Here is a 17419-nt window from a genome sequence, read left to right on the forward strand (position 1 = left end):
GATAGGTCAAAGGCAATATAAAGAGCGGCAGTAGATAACACCAGGAATTCAACCAAAACATTTAGCAATAAGAACTTTTAACAGGGCTCGTCCAGGGATTTGAACCCGGGACCTCTCGCACCCAAAGCGAGAATCATACCCCTAGACCAAGGAGCCAAGTATTAACAATGTATTCACTTATAAGCTCTAGACATACTGAAAAAAAAAAAAAAAGACAAAGGTGCATTCTATAAACTGACTATAACGTGCACTTTACCAAAGTCTGTAAATCTTAAATAACGATAGATTCAATCTTTGAAGATGACATCAGATCATTGATGAAGTAGTCTTTGTCACTTTAACACATGTAGATTTAGGCATAGACTGGCAAAATCCACAAAGCGGCTCTGACTGCGCAAGACATTTTTCTGTTTACATTATTGGAGTAAAAACAGAGCATGTCAGAAGTGGGATTTGAACCCACGCCTCCATATGGAGACCAGAAAGCCCAAGTACTAGGAAGGAATTTCACCTTGAGTCTGGCGCCTTAGACCGCTCGGCCATTCTGACTACCTTAGAACTTCACCCGTGCATTGCTTCAATAGTAAAATCTAAACCAATTGCATGAACTTTTTGTTCTGAATAACTTGTTTAGCCAATATTGTCAAATGACTGTGTACTCTGAAGGGTGCGATTAGGCCTGTATAAAATTTGAATCCAGGATCTATTGTACCCAAAGCGAGAGTCATAGCTCCAGACCAACAAGGCATTGACAGTCAAAATCTCAAGACAAAAGGGTCCAGACAAGTGATCAGTAAGTGATAGTAAGAATTAAACAACAACAAAAAAAGCTCGTTCAGGATATGAACGGGGATCTGTAACAGCCTAAGCTAGAACCAAAACCCTAGACTGATGAGCCTGCAAGCAACAGTCACACTGTAAAATTAATCCAAGCTGTTCATTGTAGATCACTGTAAAGCACAAAACAATGATTAGACTTTGGCAGATCCATTTATAGCACTTGAAAATGGGAGGCACCCCTCTGAAGATTCAACTTTATATTCAAAAAGACCTTTTTTCACAAAATCAAATCAAATCAGAAGTTAACAGGAGGTGAGAGCCGTCATTGGGCTTGTCCTGGATTTGAACCGGGGACCTCTCGCACCCGAAGCAAGAATCATACCTCTAGACCAACAAGCCAACAGTACCAAATGCATGCACACAAATAGGTCAATGTAAAAAAAGAAAACAATGTAAAGCGTGACTGTAAAAAAATCCCAGAAATTCAATAAAAAACATCAACTCAACAAAAACTATTAAATGGTCTTGACCAAGTTGTGAACCTGGGACCTCTTGCAACCATAGCGCTAGACCAATAATCTAAGTGCTACATCCTTTTTGAAGTAGGAGTAGTAGATAAACGCACCCATAACGACGTCAGAACTGAAAACGTATGACTTAGTCGTGTCCATTATTTTGACAATAAAAGGCAGGACCTGTTGCACCCAAAGCGAGAACCATAGCCCCACACCAACAAGGCATTAACAAACAAAATCTTAAGACAACACGGTTCAAACAAATGATTCGAGTTGCACTAGAAAGTATTAGTGGTAAAAGGTATTCAACACTGTTAGAACTTTTAACAGGGCTCGTCCGGGATTTGAACCCGGGACCTCTCGCACCCAAAGCGAGAATCATACCCCTAGACCAACGAGCCATGACGAAGATGTTCATACTGTAAAAATAATCCATAACGGTCTATGTAGATCGCCTTAAAGCACATAATGATGGAAAGAATTTGGCTGAATTTTTAAAAGTTTTAAAAACCTTTCGCAACCTAAGAAGGAATTATACTGTTACATCAACAAGCCATCGGCACCCAAAATGTGCAGAATGATAGGTCAAAGGCAATATAAAGAGCGGCAGTAGATAACACCAGGAATTCAACCAAACATTTAGCAATAAGAACTTTTAACAGGGCTCGTCCGGGATTTGAACCCGGGACCTCTCGCACCCAAAGCGAGAATCATACCCCTAGACCAAAAAGCCAAGTATTAACAATTTATTCACTTATAAGCTCTAGACATACTGAAAAAAAAAAAAAAAAGACAAAGGTGCATTCTATAAACTGACTATAACGTGCACTTTACCAAAGTCTGTAAATCTTAGATAACGATAGATTCAATTTTTGAAGATGACATCAGATCATTGATGAAGTAGTCTTTGTCACTTTAACACATGTAGATTTAGGCATAGACTGGCAAAATCCACAAAGCGGCTCTGACTGCTCAAGACATTTTTCTGTTTACATTATTGGAGTAAAAACAGAGCATGTCAGAAGTGGGATTTGAACCCACGCCTCCATATGGAGACCAGAAAGCCCAAGTACTAGGAAGGAATTTCACCTTGAGTCTGGCGCCTTAGACCGCTCGGCCATTCTGACTACCTTAGAACTTCACCCGTGCATTGCTTCAATAGTAAAATCTAAACCAATTGCATGAACTTTTTGTTCTGAATAACTTGTTTAGCCAATATTGTCAAATGACTGTGTACTCTGAAGGGTGCGATTAGGCCTGTATAAAATTTGAATCCAGGATCTATTGTACCCAAAGCGAGAGTCATAGCTCCAGACCAACAAGGCATTGACAGTCAAAATCTCAAGACAAAAGGGTCCAGACAAGTGATCAGTAAGTGATAGTAAGAATTAAACAACAACAAAAAAAGCTCGGTCAGGATATGAACCGGGATCTGTAACAGCCTAAGCTAGAACCAAAACCCTAGACTGATGAGCCTGCAAGCAACAGTCACACTGTAAAATTAATCCAAGCTGTTCATTGTAGATCACTGTAAAGCACAAAACAATGATTAGACTTTGGCAGATCCATTTATAGCACTTGAAAATGGGAGGCACCCCTCTGAAGACTCAACTTTATATTCAAAATGACCTTTTTTCACAAAATCAAATCAGAAGTTAACAGGAGGTGAGAGCCGTCATTGGGCTTGTCCTGGATTTGAACCGGGGACCTCTCGCACCCGAAGCAAGAATCATACCTCTAGACCAACAAGCCAACAGTACCAGACGCATGCACACAATTAGGTCAATGTAAAAAAAGAAAACAGTGTAAAGCGTGACTGTAAAAAAACCCAGAAATTCAATAAAAAACATCAACTCAACCAAAACTATTAAATGGTCTTGACCAAGTTGTGAACCTGGGACGTCTTGCAACCATAGCGCTAGACCAATAATCTAAGTGCTACATCCTTTTTGAAGTAGGAGTAGTAGATAAACGCACCCATAACAACGTCGGAACTGAAAACGTATGACTTAGTCGTGTCCATTATTTTGACAATAAAAGGCAGGACCTGTTGCACCCAAAGCGAGAACCATAGCCCCACACCAACAAGGCATTGACAGTCAAAATCTCAAGACAAAAGGGTCCAGACAAGTGATTAGTAAGTGATAGTAAGAATTAAACAACAACAAAAAAAGCTCGGTCAGGATATGAACCGGGATCTGTAACAGCCTAAGCTAGAACCAAAACCCTAGACTGATGAGCCTGCAAGCAAAAGTCACACTGTAAAATTAATCCAAGCTGTTCATTGTAGATCACTGTAAAGCACAAAACAATGACTAGACTTTGGCAGATGCATTTATAGCACTTGAAAATGGGAGGCACCCCTCTGAAGATTCAACTTTATATTCAAAATGACCTTTTTTCACAAAATCAAATCAGAAGTTAACAGGAGGTGAGAGCCGTCATTGGGCTTGTCCTGGATTTGAACCGGGGACCTCTCGCACCCGAAGCAAGAATAATACCTCTAGACCAACAAGCCAACAGTACCAGACGCATGCACACAATTAGGTCAATGTAAAAAAAGAAAACAGTGTAAAGCGTGACTGTAAAAAAACCCAGAAATTCAATAAAAAACATCAACTCAACCAAAACTATTAAATGGTCTTGACCAAGTTGTGAACCTGGGACGTCTTGCAACCATAGCGCTAGACCAATAATCTAAGTGCTACATCCTTTTTGAAGTAGGAGTAGTAGATAAACGCACCCATAACAACGTCGGAACTGAAAACGTATGACTTAGTCGTGTCCATTATTTTGACAATAAAAGGCAGGACCTGTTGCACCCAAAGCGAGAACCATAGCCCCACACCAACAAGGCATTAACAAACAAAATCTTAAGACAACACGGTTCAAACAAATGATTCGAGTTGCACTAGAAAGTATTAGTGGTAAAAGGTATTCAACACTGTTAGAACTTTTAACAGGGCTCGTCCGGTATTTGAACCCTGGACCTCTCGCACCCTAAGCGAGAATCATACCCCTAGACCAACGAGCCATGACGAAGATGTTCATACTGTAAAAATAATCCATAACAGTCTATGTAGATCGCCTTAAAGCACATAATGATGGAAAGAATTTGGCTGAATTTTTAAAAGTTTTAAAAACCTTTCGCAACCTAAGAAGGAATTATACTGTTACATCAACAAGCCATCGGCACCCAAAATGTGCAGAATGATAGGTCAAAGGCAATATAAAGAGCGGCAGTAGATAACACCAGGAATTCAACCAAAACATTTAGCAATAAGAACTTTTAACAGGGCTCGTCCAGGATTTGAACCGGGGACCTCTCGCACCCAAAGCGAGAATCATACCCCTAGACCAAGGAGCCAAGTATTAACAATGTATTCACTTATAAGCTCTAGACATACTGAAAAAAAAAAAAAAGACAAAGGTGCATTCTATAAACTGACTATAACGTGCACTTTACCAAAGTCTGTAAATCTTAGATAACGATAGATTCAATCTTTGAAGATGACATCAGATCATTGATGAAGTAGTCTTTGTCACTTTAACACATGTAGATTTAGGCATAGACTGGCAAAATCCACTAAGCGGCTCTGACTGCTCAAGACATTTTTCTGTTTACATTATTGGAGTAAAAACAGAGCATGTCAGAAGTGGGATTTGAACCCACGCCTCCATATGGAGACCAGAAAGCCCAAGTACTAGGAAGGAATTTCACCTTGAGTCTGGCGCCTTAGACCACTCGGCCATTCTGACTACCTTAGAACTTCACCCGTGCATTGCTTCAATAGTAAAATCTAAACCAATTGCATGAACTTTTTGTTCTGAATAACTTGTTTAGCCAATTATTGTCAAATGACTGTGTACTCTGAAGGGTGCGATTAGGCCTGTATAAAATTTGAATCCAGGATCTATTGTACCCAAAGCGAGAGTCATAGCTCCAGACCAACAAGGCATTGACAGTCAAAATCTCAAGACAAAAGGGTCCAGACAAGTGATCAGTAAGTGATAGTAAGAATTAAACAACAACAAAAAAAGCTCGGTCAGGATATGAACCGGGATCTGTAACAGCCTAAGCTAGAACCAAAACCCTAGACTGATGAGCCTGCAAGCAACAGTCACACTGTAAAATTAATCCAAGCTGTTCATTGTAGATCACTGTAAAGCACAAAACAATGATTAGACTTTGGCAGATCCATTTATAGCACTTGAAAATGGGAGGCACCCCTCTGAAGATTCAACTTTATATTCAAAATGACCTTTTTTCACAAAATCAAATCAGAAGTTAACAGGAGGTGAGAGCCGTCATTGGGCTTGTCCTGGATTTGAACCGGGGACCTCTCGCACCCGAAGCAAGAATCATACCTCTAGACCAACAAGCCAACAGTACCAAATGCATGCACACAAATAGGTCAATGTAAAAAAAGAAAACAATGTAAAGCGTGACTGTAAAAAAATCCCAGAAATTCAATAAAAAACATCAACTCAACAAAAACTATTAAATGGTCTTGACCAAGTTGTGAACCTGGGACCGTCTTGCAACCATAGCGCTAGACCAATAATCTAAGTGCTACATCCTTTTTGAAGTAGGAGTAGTAGATAAACGCACCCATAACGACGTCAGAACTGAAAACGTATGACTTAGTCGTGTCCATTATTTTGACAATAAAAGGCAGGACCTGTTGCACCCAAAGCGAGAACCATAGCCCCACACCAACAAGGCATTAACAAACAAAATCTTAAGACAACACGGTTCAAACAAATGATTCGAGTTGCACTAGAAAGTATTAGTGGTAAAAGGTATTCAACACTGTTAGAACTTTTAACAGGGCTCGTCCGGGATTTGAACCCGGGACCTCTCGCACCCTAAGCGAGAATCATACCCCTAGACCAACGAGCCATGACGAAGATGTTCATACTGTAAAAATAATCCATAACGGTCTATGTAGATCGCCTTAAAGCACATAATGATGGAAAGAATTTGGCTGAATTTTTAAAAGTTTTAAAAACCTTTCGCAACCTAAGAAGGAATTATACTGTTACATCAACAAGCCATCGGCACCCAAAATGTGCAGAATGATAGGTCAAAGGCAATATAAAGAGCGGCAGTAGATAACACCAGGAATTCAACCAAACATTTAGCAATAAGAACTTTTAACAGGGCTCGTCCGGGATTTGAACCCGGGACCTCTCGCACCCAAAGCGAGAATCATACCCCTAGACCAAAAAGCCAAGTATTAACAATTTATTCACTTATAAGCTCTAGACATACTGAAAAAAAAAAAAAAAGACAAAGGTGCATTCTATAAACTGACTATAACGTGCACTTTACCAAAGTCTGTAAATCTTAGATAACGATAGATTCAATTTTTGAAGATGACATCAGATCATTGATGAAGTAGTCTTTGTCACTTTAACACATGTAGATTTAGGCATAGACTGGCAAAATCCACAAAGCGGCTCTGACTGCTCAAGACATTTTTCTGTTTACATTATTGGAGTAAAAACAGAGCATGTCAGAAGTGGGATTTGAACCCACGCCTCCATATGGAGACCAGAAAGCCCAAGTACTAGGAAGGAATTTCACCTTGAGTCTGGCGCCTTAGACCGCTCGGCCATTCTGACTACCTTAGAACTTCACCCGTGCATTGCTTCAATAGTAAAATCTAAACCAATTGCATGAACTTTTTGTTCTGAATAACTTGTTTAGCCAATTATTGTCAAATGACTGTGTACTCTGAAGGGTGCGATTAGGCCTGTATAAAATTTGAATCCAGGATCTATTGTACCCAAAGCGAGAGTCATAGCTCCAGACCAACAAGGCATTGACAGTCAAAATCTCAAGACAAAAGGGTCCAGACAAGTGATCAGTAAGTGATAGTAAGAATTAAACAACAACAAAAAAATCTCGGTCAGGATATGAACCGGGATCTGTAACAGCCTAAGCTAGAACCAAAACCCTAGACTGATGAGCCTGCAAGCAACAGTCACACTGTAAAATTAATCCAAGCTGTTCATTGTAGATCACTGTAAAGCACAAAACAATGATTAGACTTTGGCAGATCCATTTATAGCACTTGAAAATGGGAGGCACCCCTCTGAAGATTCAACTTTATATTCAAAATGACCTTTTTTCACAAAATCAAATCAGAAGTTAACAGGAGGTGAGAGCCGTCATTGGGCTTGTCCTGGATTTGAACCGGGGACCTCTCGCACCCGAAGCAAGAATCATACCTCTAGACCAACAAGCCAACAGTACCAGACGCATGCACACAATTAGGTCAATGTAAAAAAAGAAAACAGTGTAAAGCGTGACTGTAAAAAAACCCAGAAATTCAATAAAAAACATCAACTCAACCAAAACTATTAAATGGTCTTGACCAAGTTGTGAACCTGGGACGTCTTGCAACCATAGCGCTAGACCAATAATCTAAGTGCTACATCCTTTTTGAAGTAGGAGTAGTAGATAAACGCACCCATAACAACGTCGGAACTGAAAACGTATGACTTAGTCGTGTCCATTATTTTGACAATAAAAGGCAGGACCTGTTGCACCCAAAGCGAGAACCATAGCCCCACACCAACAAGGCATTGACAGTCAAAATCTCAAGACAAAAGGGTCCAGACAAGTGATCAGTAAGTGATAGTAAGAATTAAACAACAACAAAAAAAGCTCGGTCAGGATATGAACCGGGATCTGTAACAGCCTAAGCTAGAACCAAAACCCTAGACTGATGAGCCTGCAAGCAAAAGTCACACTGTAAAATTAATCCAAGCTGTTCATTGTAGATCACTGTAAAGCACAAAACAATGATTAGACTTTGGCAGATCCATTTATAGCACTTGAAAATGGGAGGCACCCCTCTGAAGATTCAACTTTATATTCAAAATGACCTTTTTTCACAAAATCAAATCAGAAGTTAACAGGAGGTGAGAGCCGTCATTGGGCTTGTCCTGGATTTGAACCGGGGACCTCTCGCACCCGAAGCAAGAATCATACCTCTAGACCAACAAGCCAACAGTACCAGACGCATGCACACAATTAGGTCAATGTAAAAAAAGAAAACAGTGTAAAGCGTGACTGTAAAAAAACCCAGAAATTCAATAAAAAACATCAACTCAACCAAAACTATTAAATGGTCTTGACCAAGTTGTGAACCTGGGACGTCTTGCAACCATAGCGCTAGACCAATAATCTAAGTGCTACATCCTTTTTGAAGTAGGAGTAGTAGATAAACGCACCCATAACAACGTCGGAACTGAAAACGTATGACTTAGTCGTGTCCATTATTTTGACAATAAAAGGCAGGACCTGTTGCACCCAAAGCGAGAACCATAGCCCCACACCAACAAGGCATTAACAAACAAAATCTTAAGACAACACGGTTCAAACAAATGATTCGAGTTGCACTAGAAAGTATTAGTGGTAAAAGGTATTCAACACTGTTAGAACTTTTAACAGGGCTCGTCCGGTATTTGAACCCTGGACCTCTCGCACCCTAAGCGAGAATCATACCCCTAGACCAACGAGCCATGACGAAGATGTTCATACTGTAAAAATAATCCATAACAGTCTATGTAGATCGCCTTAAAGCACATAATGATGGAAAGAATTTGGCTGAATTATTAAAAGTTTTAAAAACCTTTCGCAACCTAAGAAGGAATTATACTGTTACATCAACAAGCCATCGGCACCCAAAATGTGCAGAATGATAGGTCAAAGGCAATATAAAGAGCGGCAGTAGATAACACCAGGAATTCAACCAAAACATTTAGCAATAAGAACTTTTAACAGGGCTCGTCCAGGATTTGAACCCGGGACCTCTCGCACCCAAAGCGAGAATCATACCCCTAGACCAAGGAGCCAAGTATTAACAATGTATTCACTTATAAGCTCTAGACATACTGAAAAAAAAAAAAAAGACAAAGGTGCATTCTATAAACTGACTATAACGTGCACTTTACCAAAGTCTGTAAATCTTAAATAACGATAGATTCAATCTTTGAAGATGACATCAGATCATTGATGAAGTAGTCTTTGTCACTTTAACACATGTAGATTTAGGCATAGACTGGCAAAATCCACAAAGCGGCTCTGACTGCGCAAGACATTTTTCTGTTTACATTATTGGAGTAAAAACAGAGCATGTCAGAAGTGGGATTTGAACCCACGCCTCCATATGGAGACCAGAAAGCCCAAGTACTAGGAAGGAATTTCACCTTGAGTCTGGCGCCTTAGACCGCTCGGCCATTCTGACTACCTTAGAACTTCACCCGTGCATTGCTTCAATAGTAAAATCTAAACCAATTGCATGAACTTTTTGTTCTGAATAACTTGTTTAGCCAAATATTGTCAAATGACTGTGTACTCTGAAGGGTGCGATTAGGCCTGTATAAAATTTGAATCCAGGATCTATTGTACCCAAAGCGAGAGTCATAGCTCCAGACCAACAAGGCATTGACAGTCAAAATCTCAAGACAAAAGGGTCCAGACAAGTGATCAGTAAGTGATAGTAAGAATTAAACAACAACAAAAAAAGCTCGGTCAGGATATGAACCGGGATCTGTAACAGCCTAAGCTAGAACCAAAACCCTAGACTGATGAGCCTGCAAGCAACAGTCACACTGTAAAATTAATCCAAGCTGTTCATTGTAGATCACTGTAAAGCACAAAACAATGATTAGACTTTGGCAGATCCATTTATAGCACTTGAAAATGGGAGGCACCCCTCTGAAGATTCAACTTTATATTCAAAATGACCTTTTTTCACAAAATCAAATCAGAAGTTAACAGGAGGTGAGAGCCGTCATTGGGCTTGTCCTGGATTTGAACCGGGGACCTCTCGCACCCGAAGCAAGAATCATACCTCTAGACCAACAAGCCAACAGTACCAAATGCATGCACACAAATAGGTCAATGTAAAAAAAGAAAACAGTGTAAAGCGTGACTGTAAAAAAATCCCAGAAATTCAATAAAAAACATCAACTCAACCAAAACTATTAAATGGTCTTGACCAAGTTGTGAACCTGGGACGTCTTGCAACCATAGCGCTAGACCAATAATCTAAGTGCTACATCCTTTTTGAAGTAGGAGTAGTAGATAAACGCACCCATAACAACGTCGGAACTGAAAACGTATGACTTAGTCGTGTCCATTATTTTGACAATAAAAGGCAGGACCTGTTGCACCCAAAGCGAGAACCATAGCCCCACACCAACAAGGCATTAACAAACAAAATCTTAAGACAACACGGTTCAAACAAATGATTCGAGTTGCACTAGAAAGTATTAGTGGTAAAAGGTATTCAACACTGTTAGAACTTTTAACAGGGCTCGTCCGGGATTTGAACCCGGGACCTCTCGCACCCAAAGCGAGAATCATACCCCTAGACCAACGAGCCATGACGAAGATGTTCATACTGTAAAAATAATCCATAACAGTCTATGTAGATCGCCTTAAAGCACATAATGATGGAAAGAATTTGGCTGAATTTTTAAAAGTTTTAAAAACCTTTCGCAACCTAAGAAGGAATTATACTGTTACATCAACAAGCCATCGGCACCCAAAATGTGCAGAATGATAGGTCAAAGGCAATATAAAGAGCGGCAGTAGATAACACCAGGAATTCAACCAAACATTTAGCAATAAGAACTTTTAACAGGGCTCGTCCGGGATTTGAACCCGGGACCTCTCGCACCCAAAGCGAGAATCATACCCCTAGACCAAAGAGCCAAGTATTAACAATTTATTCACTTATAAGCTCTAGACATACTGAAAAAAAAAAAAAAAGACAAAGGTGCATTCTATAAACTGACTATAACGTGCACTTTACCAAAGTCTGTAAATCTTAGATAACGATAGATTCAATTTTTGAAGATGACATCAGATCATTGATGAAGTAGTCTTTGTCACTTTAACACATGTAGATTTAGGCATAGACTGGCAAAATCCACAAAGCGGCTCTGACTGCTCAAGACATTTTTCTGTTTACATTATTGGAGTAAAAACAGAGCATGTCAGAAGTGGGATTTGAACCCACGCCTCCATATGGAGACCAGAAAGCCCAAGTACTAGGAAGGAATTTCACCTTGAGTCTGGCGCCTTAGACCGCTCGGCCATTCTGACTACCTTAGAACTGCACCCGTGCAATAGTAAAATCTAAACCAATTGCATGAACTTTTTGTTCTGAATAACTTGTTTAGCCAAATATTGTCAAATGACTGTGTACTCTGAAGGGTGCGATTAGGCCTGTATAAAATTTGAATCCAGGATCTATTGTACCCAAAGCGAGAGTCATAGCTCCAGACCAACAAGGCATTGACAGTCAAAATCTCAAGACAAAAGGGTCCAGACAAGTGATCAGTAAGTGATAGTAAGAATTAAACAACAACAAAAAAAGCTCGGTCAGGATATGAACCGGGATCTGTAACAGCCTAAGCTAGAACCAAAACCCTAGACTGATGAGCCTGCAAGCAACAGTCACACTGTAAAATTAATCCAAGCTGTTCATTGTAGATCACTGTAAAGCACAAAACAATGATTAGACTTTGGCAGATCCATTTATAGCACTTGAAAATGGGAGGCACCCCTCTGAAGATTCAACTTTATATTCAAAATGACCTTTTTTCACAAAATCAAATCAGAAGTTAACAGGAGGTGAGAGCCGTCATTGGGCTTGTCCTGGATTTGAACCGGGGACCTCTCGCACCCGAAGCAAGAATCATACCTCTAGACCAACAAGCCAACAGTACCAGACGCATGCACACAAATAGGTCAATGTAAAAAAAGAAAACAGTGTAAAGCGTGACTGTAAAAAAACCCAGAAATTCAATAAAAAACATCAACTCAACCAAAACTATTAAATGGTCTTGACCAAGTTGTGAACCTGGGACGTCTTGCAACCATTGCGCTAGACCAATAATCTAAGTGCTACATCCTTTTTGAAGTAGGAGTAGTAGATAAACGCACCCATAACAACGTCGGAACTGAAAACGTATGACTTAGTCGTGTCCATTATTTTGACAATAAAAGGCAGGACCTGTTGCACCCAAAGCGAGAACCATAGCCCCACACCAACAAGGCATTAACAAACAAAATCTTAAGACAACACGGTTCAAACAAATGATTCGAGTTGCACTAGAAAGTATTAGTGGTAAAAGGTATTCAACACTGTTAGAACTTTTAACAGGGCTCGTCCGGTATTTGAACCCGGGACCTCTCGCACCCTAAGCGAGAATCATACCCCTAGACCAACGAGCCATGACGAAGATGTTCATACTGTAAAAATAATCCATAACAGTCTATGTAGATCGCCTTAAAGCACATAATGATGGAAAGAATTTGGCTGAATTATTAAAAGTTTTAAAAACCTTTCGCAACCTAAGAAGGAATTATACTGTTACATCAACAAGCCATCGGCACCCAAAATGTGCAGAATGATAGGTCAAAGGCAATATAAAGAGCGGCAGTAGATAACACCAGGAATTCAACCAAAACATTTAGCAATAAGAACTTTTAACAGGGCTCGTCCGGGATTTGAACCCGGGACCTCTCGCACCCAAAGCGAGAATCATACCCCTAGACCAAGGAGCCAAGTATTAAAAATTTATTCACTTATAAGCTCTAGACATACTGAAAAAAAAAAAAAAAGACAAAGGTGCATTCTATAAACTGACTATAACGTGCACTTTACCAAAGTCTGTAAATCTTAGATAACGATAGATTCAATTTTTGAAGATGACATCAGATCATTGATGAAGTAGTCTTTGTCACTTTAACACATGTAGATTTAGGCATAGACTGGCAAAATCCACAAAGCGGCTCTGACTGCTCAAGACATTTTTCTGTTTACATTATTGGAGTAAAAACAGAGCATGTCAGAAGTGGGATTTGAACCCACGCCTCCATATGGAGACCAGAAAGCCCAAGTACTAGGAAGGAATTTCACCTTGAGTCTGGCGCCTTAGACCGCTCGGCCATTCTGACTACCTTAGAACTGCACCCGTGCATTGCTTCAATAGTAAAATCTAAACCAATTGCATGAACTTTTTGTTCTGAATAACTTGTTTAGCCAAATATTGTCAAATGACTGTGTACTCTGAAGGGTGCGATTAGGCCTGTATAAAATTTGAATCCAGGATCTATTGTACCCAAAGCGAGAGTCATAGCTCCAGACCAACAAGGCATTGACAGTCAAAATCTCAAGACAAAAGGGTCCAGACAAGTGATCAGTAAGTGATAGTAAGAATTAAACAACAACAAAAAAGCTCGTTCAGGATATGAACGGGGATCTGTAACAGCCTAAGCTAGAACCAAAACCCTAGACTGATGAGCCTGCAAGCAACAGTCACACTGTAAAATTAATCCAAGCTGTTCATTGTAGATCACTGTAAAGCACAAAACAATGATTAGACTTTGGCAGATCCATTTATAGCACTTGAAAATGGGAGGCACCCCTCTGAAGATTCAACTTTATATTCAAAATGACCTTTTTTCACAAAATCAAATCAGAAGTTAACAGGAGGTGAGAGCCATCATTGGGCTTGTCCTGGATTTGAACCGGGGACCTCTCGCACCCGAAGCAAGAATCATACCTCTAGACCAACAAGCCAACAGTACCAAACGCATGCACACAAATAGGTCAATGTAAAAAAAGAAAACAGTGTAAAGCGTGACTGTAAAAAAACCCAGAAATTCAATAAAAAACATCAACTCAACCAAAACTATTAAATGGTCTTGACCAAGTTGTGAACCTGGGACGTCTTGCAACCATAGCGCTAGACCAATAATCTAAGTGCTACATCCTTTTTGAAGTAGGAGTAGTAGATAAACGCACCCATAACAACGTCGGAACTGAAAACGTATGACTTAGTCGTGTCCATTATTTTGACAATAAAAGGCAGGACCTGTTGCACCCAAAGCGAGAACCATAGCCCCACACCAACAAGGCATTAACAAACAAAATCTTAAGACAACACGGTTCAAACAAATGATTCGAGTTGCACTAGAAAGTATTAGTGGTAAAAGGTATTCAACACTGTTAGAACTTTTAACAGGGCTCGTCCGGGATTTGAACCCGGGACCTCTCGCACCCTAAGCGAGAATCATACCCCTAGACCAACGAGCCATGACGAAGATGTTCATACTGTAAAAATAATCCATAACGGTCTATGTAGATCGCCTTAAAGCACATAATGATGGAAAGAATTTGGCTGAATTTTTAAAAGTTTTAAAAACCTTTCGCAACCTAAGAAGGAATTATACTGTTACATCAACAAGCCATCGGCACCCAAAATGTGCAGAATGATAGGTCAAAGGCAATATAAAGAGCGGCAGTAGATAACACCAGGAATTCAACCAAAACATTTAGCAATAAGAACTTTTAACAGGGCTCGTCGAGGATTTGAACCGGGGACCTCTCGCACCCAAAGCGAGAATCATACCCCTAGACCAAGGAGCCAAGTATTAACAATGTATTCACTTATAAGCTCTAGACATACTGAAAAAAAAAAAAAAGACAAAGGTGCATTCTATAAACTGACTATAACGTGCACTTTACCAAAGTCTGTAAATCTTAGATAACGATAGATTCAATTTTTGAAGATGACATCAGATCATTGATGAAGTAGTCTTTGTCACTTTAACACATGTAGATTTAGGCATAGACTGGCAAAATCCACAAAGCGGCTCTGACTGCTCAAGACATTTTTCTGTTTACATTATTGGAGTAAAAACAGAGCATGTCAGAAGTGGGATTTGAACCCACGCCTCCATATGGAGACCAGAAAGCCCAAGTACTAGGAAGGAATTTCACCTTGAGTCTGGCGCCTTAGACCGCTCGGCCATTCTGACTACCTTAGAACTGCACCCGTGCATTGCTTCAATAGTAAAATCTAAACCAATTGCATGAACTTTTTGTTCTGAATAACTTGTTTAGCCAAATATTGTCAAATGACTGTGTACTCTGAAGGGTGCGATTAGGCCTGTATAAAATTTGAATCCAGGATCTATTGTACCCAAAGCGAGAGTCATAGCTCCAGACCAACAAGGCATTGACAGTCAAAATCTCAAGACAAAAGGGTCCAGACAAGTGATCAGTAAGTGATAGTAAGAATTAAACAACAACAAAAAAGCTCGTTCAGGATATGAACGGGGATCTGTAACAGCCTAAGCTAGAACCAAAACCCTAGACTGATGAGCCTGCAAGCAACAGTCACACTGTAAAATTAATCCAAGCTGTTCATTGTAGATCACTGTAAAGCACAAAACAATGATTAGACTTTGGCAGATCCATTTATAGCACTTGAAAATGGGAGGCACCCCTCTGAAGATTCAACTTTATATTCAAAATGACCTTTTTTCACAAAATCAAATCAGAAGTTAACAGGAGGTGAGGGCGTCATTGGGCTTGTCCTGGATTTGAACCGGGGACCTCTCACACCCGAAGCAAGAATCATACCTCTAGACCAACAAGCCAACAGTACCAAACGCATGCACACAAATAGGTCAATGTAAAAAAAGAAAACAGTGTAAAGCGTGACTGTAAAAAAACCCAGAAATTCAATAAAAAACATCAACTCAACCAAAACTATTAAATGGTCTTGACCAAGTTGTGAACCTGGGACGTCTTGCAACCATAGCGCTAGACCAATAATCTAAGTGCTACATCCTTTTTGAAGTAGGAGTAGTAGATAAACGCACCCATAACAACGTCGGAACTGAAAACGTATGACTTAGTCGTGTCCATTATTTTGACAATAAAAGGCAGGACCTGTTGCACCCAAAGCGAGAACCATAGCCCCACACCAACAAGGCATTAACAAACAAAATCTTAAGACAACACGGTTCAAACAAATGATTCGAGTTGCACTAGAAAGTATTAGTGGTAAAAGGTATTCAACACTGTTAGAACTTTTAACAGGGCTCGTCCGGGATTTGAACCCGGGACCTCTCGCACCCAAAGCGAGAATCATACCCCTAGACCAACGAGCCATGACGAAGATGTTCATACTGTAAAAATAATCCATAACAGGTCTATGTAGATCGCCTTAAAGCACATAATGATGGAAAGAATTTGGCTGAATTTTTAAAAGTTTTAAAAACCTTTCGCAACCTAAGAAGGAATTATACTGTTACATCAACAAGCCATCGGCACCCAAAATGTGCAGAATGATAGGTCAAAGGCAATATAAAGAGCGGCAGTAGATAACACCAGGAATTCAACCAAAACATTTAGCAATAAGAACTTTTAACAGGGCTCGTCCGGGATTTGAACCCGGGACCTCTCGCACCCAAAGCGAGAATCATACCCCTAGACCAAGGAGCCAAGTATTAAAAATTTATTCACTTATAAGCTCTAGACATACTGAAAAAAAAAAAAAAAGACAAAGGTGCATTCTATAAACTGACTATAACGTGCACTTTACCAAAGTCTGTAAATCTTAGATAACGATAGATTCAATTTTTGAAGATGACATCAGATCATTGATGAAGTAGTCTTTGTCACTTTAACACATGTAGATTTAGGCATAGACTGGCAAAATCCACAAAGCGGCTCTGACTGCTCAAGACATTTTTCTGTTTACATTATTGGAGTAAAAACAGAGCATGTCAGAAGTGGGATTTGAACCCACGCCTCCATATGGAGACCAGAAAGCCCAAGTACTAGGAAGGAATTTCACCTTGAGTCTGGCGCCTTAGACCGCTCGGCCATTCTGACTACCTTAGAACTGCACCCGTGCATTGCTTCAATAGTAAAATCTAAACCAATTGCATGAACTTTTTGTTCTGAATAACTTGTTTAGCCAAATATTGTCAAATGACTGTGTACTCTGAAGGGTGCGATTAGGCCTGTATAAAATTTGAATCCAGGATCTATTGTACCCAAAGCGAGAGTCATAGCTCCAGACCAACAAGGCATTGACAGTCAAAATCTCAAGACAAAAGGGTCCAGACAAGTGATCAGTAGGTGATAGTAAGAATTAAACAACAACAAAAAAAGCTCGTTCAGGATATGAACGGGGATCTGTAACAGCCTAAGCTAGAACCAAAACCCTAGACTGATGAGCCTGCAAGCAACAGTCACACTGTAAAATTAATCCAAGCTGTTCATTGTAGATCA

The 17419-nt window shown here is 39.9% G+C and overlaps 35 non-coding genes across 35 annotated transcripts; all 35 read right to left on the reverse strand.

The window, feature by feature from the left end:
- Nucleotides 1-83: 83 nt before the first annotated feature.
- On the reverse strand, nucleotides 84-156 carry trnap-ugg (transfer RNA proline (anticodon UGG)). Its single transcript has one exon. It is a non-coding gene; the product is annotated as a tRNA-Pro (tRNA).
- Nucleotides 157-438: 282 nt separating this feature from the next.
- Nucleotides 439-549, reverse strand: trnal-caa (transfer RNA leucine (anticodon CAA)). Its single transcript has 2 exons — nucleotides 512-549; nucleotides 439-484 (listed from the first exon to the last, which is right to left on the reverse strand). It is a non-coding gene; the product is annotated as a tRNA-Leu (tRNA).
- A 558-nt stretch (nucleotides 550-1107) lies between these two features.
- On the reverse strand, nucleotides 1108-1179 carry trnap-cgg (transfer RNA proline (anticodon CGG)). Its single transcript has one exon. It is a non-coding gene; the product is annotated as a tRNA-Pro (tRNA).
- A 445-nt stretch (nucleotides 1180-1624) lies between these two features.
- On the reverse strand, nucleotides 1625-1696 carry trnap-ugg (transfer RNA proline (anticodon UGG)). The gene has a single exon. It is a non-coding gene; the product is annotated as a tRNA-Pro (tRNA).
- A 260-nt stretch (nucleotides 1697-1956) lies between these two features.
- Nucleotides 1957-2028, reverse strand: trnap-ugg (transfer RNA proline (anticodon UGG)). Its single transcript has one exon. It is a non-coding gene; the product is annotated as a tRNA-Pro (tRNA).
- A 283-nt stretch (nucleotides 2029-2311) lies between these two features.
- Nucleotides 2312-2422, reverse strand: trnal-caa (transfer RNA leucine (anticodon CAA)). Its single transcript has 2 exons — nucleotides 2385-2422; nucleotides 2312-2357 (listed from the first exon to the last, which is right to left on the reverse strand). It is a non-coding gene; the product is annotated as a tRNA-Leu (tRNA).
- A 553-nt stretch (nucleotides 2423-2975) lies between these two features.
- trnap-cgg (transfer RNA proline (anticodon CGG)) lies at nucleotides 2976-3047 on the reverse strand. Its single transcript has one exon. It is a non-coding gene; the product is annotated as a tRNA-Pro (tRNA).
- A 1210-nt stretch (nucleotides 3048-4257) lies between these two features.
- On the reverse strand, nucleotides 4258-4329 carry trnap-agg (transfer RNA proline (anticodon AGG)). The gene has a single exon. It is a non-coding gene; the product is annotated as a tRNA-Pro (tRNA).
- A 261-nt stretch (nucleotides 4330-4590) lies between these two features.
- trnap-ugg (transfer RNA proline (anticodon UGG)) lies at nucleotides 4591-4662 on the reverse strand. The gene has a single exon. It is a non-coding gene; the product is annotated as a tRNA-Pro (tRNA).
- Nucleotides 4663-4943: 281 nt separating this feature from the next.
- On the reverse strand, nucleotides 4944-5054 carry trnal-caa (transfer RNA leucine (anticodon CAA)). The gene is made up of 2 exons: nucleotides 5017-5054; nucleotides 4944-4989 (listed from the first exon to the last, which is right to left on the reverse strand). It is a non-coding gene; the product is annotated as a tRNA-Leu (tRNA).
- Nucleotides 5055-5608: 554 nt separating this feature from the next.
- trnap-cgg (transfer RNA proline (anticodon CGG)) lies at nucleotides 5609-5680 on the reverse strand. Its single transcript has one exon. It is a non-coding gene; the product is annotated as a tRNA-Pro (tRNA).
- A 446-nt stretch (nucleotides 5681-6126) lies between these two features.
- Nucleotides 6127-6198, reverse strand: trnap-agg (transfer RNA proline (anticodon AGG)). Its single transcript has one exon. It is a non-coding gene; the product is annotated as a tRNA-Pro (tRNA).
- Nucleotides 6199-6458: 260 nt separating this feature from the next.
- On the reverse strand, nucleotides 6459-6530 carry trnap-ugg (transfer RNA proline (anticodon UGG)). Its single transcript has one exon. It is a non-coding gene; the product is annotated as a tRNA-Pro (tRNA).
- A 282-nt stretch (nucleotides 6531-6812) lies between these two features.
- Nucleotides 6813-6923, reverse strand: trnal-caa (transfer RNA leucine (anticodon CAA)). Its single transcript has 2 exons — nucleotides 6886-6923; nucleotides 6813-6858 (listed from the first exon to the last, which is right to left on the reverse strand). It is a non-coding gene; the product is annotated as a tRNA-Leu (tRNA).
- A 554-nt stretch (nucleotides 6924-7477) lies between these two features.
- On the reverse strand, nucleotides 7478-7549 carry trnap-cgg (transfer RNA proline (anticodon CGG)). The gene has a single exon. It is a non-coding gene; the product is annotated as a tRNA-Pro (tRNA).
- Nucleotides 7550-8243: 694 nt separating this feature from the next.
- trnap-cgg (transfer RNA proline (anticodon CGG)) lies at nucleotides 8244-8315 on the reverse strand. The gene has a single exon. It is a non-coding gene; the product is annotated as a tRNA-Pro (tRNA).
- A 444-nt stretch (nucleotides 8316-8759) lies between these two features.
- Nucleotides 8760-8831, reverse strand: trnap-agg (transfer RNA proline (anticodon AGG)). The gene has a single exon. It is a non-coding gene; the product is annotated as a tRNA-Pro (tRNA).
- Nucleotides 8832-9092: 261 nt separating this feature from the next.
- trnap-ugg (transfer RNA proline (anticodon UGG)) lies at nucleotides 9093-9164 on the reverse strand. Its single transcript has one exon. It is a non-coding gene; the product is annotated as a tRNA-Pro (tRNA).
- Nucleotides 9165-9445: 281 nt separating this feature from the next.
- On the reverse strand, nucleotides 9446-9556 carry trnal-caa (transfer RNA leucine (anticodon CAA)). Its single transcript has 2 exons — nucleotides 9519-9556; nucleotides 9446-9491 (listed from the first exon to the last, which is right to left on the reverse strand). It is a non-coding gene; the product is annotated as a tRNA-Leu (tRNA).
- Nucleotides 9557-10110: 554 nt separating this feature from the next.
- On the reverse strand, nucleotides 10111-10182 carry trnap-cgg (transfer RNA proline (anticodon CGG)). The gene has a single exon. It is a non-coding gene; the product is annotated as a tRNA-Pro (tRNA).
- A 445-nt stretch (nucleotides 10183-10627) lies between these two features.
- Nucleotides 10628-10699, reverse strand: trnap-ugg (transfer RNA proline (anticodon UGG)). Its single transcript has one exon. It is a non-coding gene; the product is annotated as a tRNA-Pro (tRNA).
- Nucleotides 10700-10959: 260 nt separating this feature from the next.
- trnap-ugg (transfer RNA proline (anticodon UGG)) lies at nucleotides 10960-11031 on the reverse strand. Its single transcript has one exon. It is a non-coding gene; the product is annotated as a tRNA-Pro (tRNA).
- A 282-nt stretch (nucleotides 11032-11313) lies between these two features.
- Nucleotides 11314-11424, reverse strand: trnal-caa (transfer RNA leucine (anticodon CAA)). The gene is made up of 2 exons: nucleotides 11387-11424; nucleotides 11314-11359 (listed from the first exon to the last, which is right to left on the reverse strand). It is a non-coding gene; the product is annotated as a tRNA-Leu (tRNA).
- Nucleotides 11425-11970: 546 nt separating this feature from the next.
- Nucleotides 11971-12042, reverse strand: trnap-cgg (transfer RNA proline (anticodon CGG)). Its single transcript has one exon. It is a non-coding gene; the product is annotated as a tRNA-Pro (tRNA).
- A 444-nt stretch (nucleotides 12043-12486) lies between these two features.
- Nucleotides 12487-12558, reverse strand: trnap-agg (transfer RNA proline (anticodon AGG)). The gene has a single exon. It is a non-coding gene; the product is annotated as a tRNA-Pro (tRNA).
- A 261-nt stretch (nucleotides 12559-12819) lies between these two features.
- On the reverse strand, nucleotides 12820-12891 carry trnap-ugg (transfer RNA proline (anticodon UGG)). The gene has a single exon. It is a non-coding gene; the product is annotated as a tRNA-Pro (tRNA).
- A 282-nt stretch (nucleotides 12892-13173) lies between these two features.
- On the reverse strand, nucleotides 13174-13284 carry trnal-caa (transfer RNA leucine (anticodon CAA)). The gene is made up of 2 exons: nucleotides 13247-13284; nucleotides 13174-13219 (listed from the first exon to the last, which is right to left on the reverse strand). It is a non-coding gene; the product is annotated as a tRNA-Leu (tRNA).
- A 553-nt stretch (nucleotides 13285-13837) lies between these two features.
- Nucleotides 13838-13909, reverse strand: trnap-cgg (transfer RNA proline (anticodon CGG)). Its single transcript has one exon. It is a non-coding gene; the product is annotated as a tRNA-Pro (tRNA).
- Nucleotides 13910-14353: 444 nt separating this feature from the next.
- trnap-agg (transfer RNA proline (anticodon AGG)) lies at nucleotides 14354-14425 on the reverse strand. Its single transcript has one exon. It is a non-coding gene; the product is annotated as a tRNA-Pro (tRNA).
- A 261-nt stretch (nucleotides 14426-14686) lies between these two features.
- Nucleotides 14687-14758, reverse strand: trnap-ugg (transfer RNA proline (anticodon UGG)). The gene has a single exon. It is a non-coding gene; the product is annotated as a tRNA-Pro (tRNA).
- A 281-nt stretch (nucleotides 14759-15039) lies between these two features.
- Nucleotides 15040-15150, reverse strand: trnal-caa (transfer RNA leucine (anticodon CAA)). The gene is made up of 2 exons: nucleotides 15113-15150; nucleotides 15040-15085 (listed from the first exon to the last, which is right to left on the reverse strand). It is a non-coding gene; the product is annotated as a tRNA-Leu (tRNA).
- A 552-nt stretch (nucleotides 15151-15702) lies between these two features.
- Nucleotides 15703-15774, reverse strand: trnap-cgg (transfer RNA proline (anticodon CGG)). Its single transcript has one exon. It is a non-coding gene; the product is annotated as a tRNA-Pro (tRNA).
- Nucleotides 15775-16218: 444 nt separating this feature from the next.
- On the reverse strand, nucleotides 16219-16290 carry trnap-ugg (transfer RNA proline (anticodon UGG)). Its single transcript has one exon. It is a non-coding gene; the product is annotated as a tRNA-Pro (tRNA).
- Nucleotides 16291-16552: 262 nt separating this feature from the next.
- Nucleotides 16553-16624, reverse strand: trnap-ugg (transfer RNA proline (anticodon UGG)). The gene has a single exon. It is a non-coding gene; the product is annotated as a tRNA-Pro (tRNA).
- A 282-nt stretch (nucleotides 16625-16906) lies between these two features.
- On the reverse strand, nucleotides 16907-17017 carry trnal-caa (transfer RNA leucine (anticodon CAA)). Its single transcript has 2 exons — nucleotides 16980-17017; nucleotides 16907-16952 (listed from the first exon to the last, which is right to left on the reverse strand). It is a non-coding gene; the product is annotated as a tRNA-Leu (tRNA).
- Nucleotides 17018-17419: the final 402 nt, after the last annotated feature.

The sequence above is a fragment of the Denticeps clupeoides genome, chromosome 5, assembly GCF_900700375.1.
Source record: "Denticeps clupeoides chromosome 5, fDenClu1.1, whole genome shotgun sequence".
Lineage (NCBI taxonomy): Eukaryota > Metazoa > Chordata > Actinopteri > Clupeiformes > Denticipitidae > Denticeps > Denticeps clupeoides.